Here is a 4,823-nt window from a genome sequence, read left to right on the forward strand (position 1 = left end):
GTGACTCAGGAGGCTGAGATCTGAAGATCCCAGTTCAAAGCCAGCCCAGGCAGGAAAGTCCATGAGACTCTTACCTCCAAATAACTACCAGAAAAACTAGAAGTAGCACTGTGGCTCAAAGTGGTAGAGTGCTAGCCTTGAGCAAAAAAGCTCAGGAACAGTGCCCAGGACCAAAGATCAAGCTCTACGACCAACTACAACCAAAAAAAAAAAAAAAAAAAAAAGTTCCCATAAGTACAGACAACAGAAATAAAAATAAATGAGAGGATTAAATTAGAATAAAAAATCATCTGTATCTTCCAAGCTCTGGTGGTTCACACCTGTAATCCTACCTACTCAGGCGGCTGAGATCTGAGGATCATGGTTCAAAATCAGCCCCAGCAAGAAATCCATAAGACTTTTATTGCCAATAAACTACCAAAAAAAAAAAAAAAAAGCCAGAAGTATAGCTGTGACTAAAGTGGTAAAGTGGTAAGGCACTAGCCTTGAGCAACAGAAGCTCAAGTATAGTGCCCAGACCCTTCCAGCCTCGGGACCAGCACCAAAAAAATTAAAAAGTAAAAAGAAGTTTTTTCATCTTCTGTAGAACAAAGGAAAAAAAATCAACAAGATTACATGGCAAAATGGAAGGAGAAAATATTGGCAAACCATGCATCAGCTAAAGTGTTAATATACAAAATTTAAAAAAATATGTAGAGTCCAAACAACCTCCCCAATAAATAAATAAACCAGTTTAAACAGAGATAGCAGATTTAAATAGACATTTTCAAAGAAGACATGCAAGAGCCCTAAGTATATGAAAAAGGTGTTCAAGTCAAGGTGCATGCCTATAATCCTACTCAGGAGGTAGAGCCTGAGAATTAAGAGAATTAAGAGCATAAAGCTTTGAAGCCAATCCAGGTAGAAAAGCTCTTGAGACTCCATCTTCAGAAACAACCAGCAAAAACCAGGGCTGGAAGTATGTCTCCAGTGGTAGAGTGCCAGCCAAGCAACAAGCTGAGCAAGTGCATGGGTTTGCATTAAACACCAGTACTAGGAGGAAAGGAGTATTAAACCTTACTACTCATGGGGAAATGCAAATTAAAACCCAATTAGACCGACTATATAAAAAAAAGACAAGTATTAGCAAGTGTTGGAGAAGGTTTGGGGAAGAAAAGAGAGCTCAAGTACTCTGTTAGTGGGGACTATAAGTTAATACAATAAGTATGAAAAGCAGTATGACAGTTCCTTTAAAAATTAAAAATAGAATCACTCTATAATCCACCAATCCCACTTGGGGTATGTATCCAAATAAAAGGAAATCAGTTTGTCAAAGCGCTGTGGGATCACTTATTCATTGTGGCATTATTCAAGATGGCCAGGACATGGACACAATGGAAGTGTCTGTTAAGAAAATGTGATTTAAGTAAGCCAGGCCCAAAGAAACAGAGGCCCCATAGTTTCCCTTATTTGCAATTTGTATATGTATATATACAAATATATATACAAATGTATATATTTATACATTTGTATATGTCTGAGACAAGCAGAAAAGGTCAGATAAGTTGGTGTTAGGTGAAATGAACCCCAAGATAAGTATTCAAATGTTTTTTCTTTCATGCAATTGTTTCTAACATATTTATAAGATGATTTCTTTGTTGCTTTGTATGTCCCTCCCCCATGGTATACCCCTGCTTTCACTGTTTGATGTTGGTATAATTTGTAGAGGGGAAGGGAAAAAACAAATTGTTTAAATAGGGATACAAGTGGACCCATTGCAACAATGAGATGTACAAGTCGTTATGTTGGAAAATGAACTTTACAACTTTGGCGGGAGGGAGTGGGAGATGGGAAGGGCTGAGAAGGGGAAACAAAGGAGGAGGCTACAATGCTTGATAAGAAATGTACTCATTATCTTGCCCATGTAATTGTAACCCCTCTATACGGTATTTTTACAATAAAAAAAAGAAAGAGAAAAAAATGTGATTTATACATAAGATGGAATACTATCCAGCCATTAAAAAATAAATAAGAAAAAAGTAAAATCAGAGACCCAAAAGGACATATACTATATGATGTCACTTATATGTGGACTCAAAACTGTTGAGCCAGGGCAATAGCCTTAGTAGTAGAGTGCTTACCTTGCATGTGCAAGGCCCTAGTGTCTACTCCCTATGCCCACTAAGGAACAAGAAAATTATGTTACCAAGCTTAACCCCCAGAAACAGAGAGTAGACAAGTATGTGCCAGGATCTGAGGAGAAAATGGGGAGATGTCAGTCACAGCTACAAATTTTTCAGTTATAAGTAAATCCTGGGTCTCTCATGCATACTGGGGGTACCTGGGCTTATCAGTGATATGTTGTATATGAATATTCTTCTACTTACAACAGGGTTAGATCTCACCATCCCCCTCTGCACTCCCCCCAAAAACCATGGTAGACTGAAACTGAAACTATCCTCAGCTGAAAATGCACTTAATACTCCTTGAGTACTGCCATAGCTTATCACACAGCATGAGGCAGAGGAAGAGCCTTGCCATCTTCAGGCTGAGCTGCGCCCTATTACAGATGACAGCACCCCAACTTCTTGTCACATGTACATCTTTAGCCCGGAGAAATATCAACCTCAAGATCAAAAGTACATATGCAGCTGAGCGCCAGTGATAATCCTAGCTACTCTGATAGAGGAACTGAACTGAGGATCACAGTTCAAAGTGGCTCAAGTGGTAGAGTACTAACTTTGAGCAGAACAAAACCTCAGCAACAACACACATGCCCTGAGTTCAAGCCCCATACTGTCACATACACACACACACACACACACACACACACACAATATCACCAGCAACTACAAGAGTAACTGTCGCTAAATAAATATTTATTGTACTAATTAATTAATTTGAAGAAAACAGTGCTGGGTTTCTATTATAACACACTCATGTGTAAATATACATATGTGCCACAGTATCATAATCACACCAGATGTGTTTTATTTTTATTTCTAGGAATAACTGACTCAAGATCTAAGAACACATGTCATTGAAGCGCTCATCTCACATACTCCACAACCTTCCTCAAATCAATCTGTCTGGGAAACTTGCTTAGCTTACTGGGTTTTTGTGAGCATCAAATGAGAACAAATGGATGGTGTGCAAGAAAGTCATTTGCAATCCACAGTGCACATTGCAAGTGTTCAATGTGACCGTCAACTCTCTGGGGTAAATATGACAAGTAAAGGAGTTCATGTTAGTATCAACAGCATGAAATAGAGTATCACTCACCAGACCCAGTATTTTTTCTAGATTCCTTACAGACTCCAGTGTGGTTAGTAGAAACACACAGGAAAAGGAAGACCAATAGAAAAAGTGTGTGTGTGTGTGTGTGTGTGTGAATTGCCCTGATGAATTGTGTGTATGTGTGAGTGTGTGTGTGAGTGTGTGTTGACACGGGCTTGAACTCAGGGCCTGGGTGCAGTTCCATAGTTTTTTCACTAAAGTGTAACACTCTATTGCTTGAGAATTTTGGTGATTAATTGAAGGTAAGAGTCTCACAGACTTTCCTACCCAGGCTAGAATTAAACCTAAACCTTCAAATCTCATCCTTCTGAGTAGCTAGTATTACAGATGTGAGCTGTCAGCATCTGACTAATTTGTTTTCTCTTTTCTTGTTTCTTTTTATTTGTTTTGGTCAGTTGTAGGGCTTGAACTCAGGGCTTGGGTGTTGTCTCTGAGCCTTTTTGCTCAAGGTTAGTGCTCTACCACTTGAAGCCACAATGCTACTTACAGTTTTCTGGTGGTTAATTGGAAATAAAAGTCTCACAAACTTTTCTGGCTTTGAACCTCAATTCTCAGTTATCAGCCTCCTTAGTAGCTAAGAATACAGGCATGAGCCACCAGCTCCCAGCCTAATTTTCTTTTTAAAGTATACACTGCTATGGGTACAAATGCCTTTCAAAGATTTATAAGTATATTTGATATAAAAGAAAAAAGTGAGGGCTGGGAAGGTGGCTCAGTGGTAGAGCACTTGCCTTGCATGCATGAGGCCCTATGTTCGATTCCTCAGCACCACATAAGCAAAAAGAAAAAAGCTGGAAGTGGCGCTGTGGCTCAAGTGGTAGAGCACTAGCCTTGAGCTGAAGAGCTGAGGGACATAGCCCAGGCCCAGAGTTCAGACCCCACGACCGGACCCAAAAAAAAAAAAAAGTGTCTCCTCAATACAAAAGCAAAGTAAAATACAAAGATTAATGTATTTAAAAGATAAAATATAATCAACCAGTTTTCATAAAGCTAGACAAAACTTTAATTTGACCTGGCCATATTGTAGTGTTTGGGTGAGGTGTGGTGGAGTATGTAACAGTGAACACTTCTGGTTCCTAGAAGACCAAGAAGTTGCTGCTTGTACTCTGAGTGGTTGTATAAGGTGGGGAAACCCAATTAACTTAAGGAATGTTGGGGTATCCCGAAGGAGTGGAGCCAGGAAATAGGAGCCCAAGTTCCAATTCCCTCTCTGCCAAGAAACTTGAGTAGATTATTTTTTTTGTAATGGTTGTTTTTGTTTGTTTGCCTTGCTTTTTAGTAATGCGGATTAAACTCAGGGTCTGATGCTTGCTACCCAGGAAATTGACTACTTTAGCCATGACTCTAGACCTTTTTGTGTGCTGAATGAGTTTGGGTCATACTTTATACCCTGGCCAGCCTGGAATGTGATTCTCCTACTTGGGTTTCCCTCATAACTAGGTTGCAGGTGCTTACAACTGCATGCTTTTCCCTGGCTAACCTAGGACAGAAATACTCCTACCTCTTCCTTCCAAGTAACTGTGATTACAGACATATGTCACCATACC

This window comes from Dipodomys merriami, unplaced genomic scaffold (assembly GCF_024711535.1).
Source record: "Dipodomys merriami isolate MVZ:Mamm:240054 unplaced genomic scaffold, mDipMer1.0.p SCAF_4, whole genome shotgun sequence".
NCBI classification, from domain to species: domain Eukaryota; kingdom Metazoa; phylum Chordata; class Mammalia; order Rodentia; family Heteromyidae; genus Dipodomys; species Dipodomys merriami.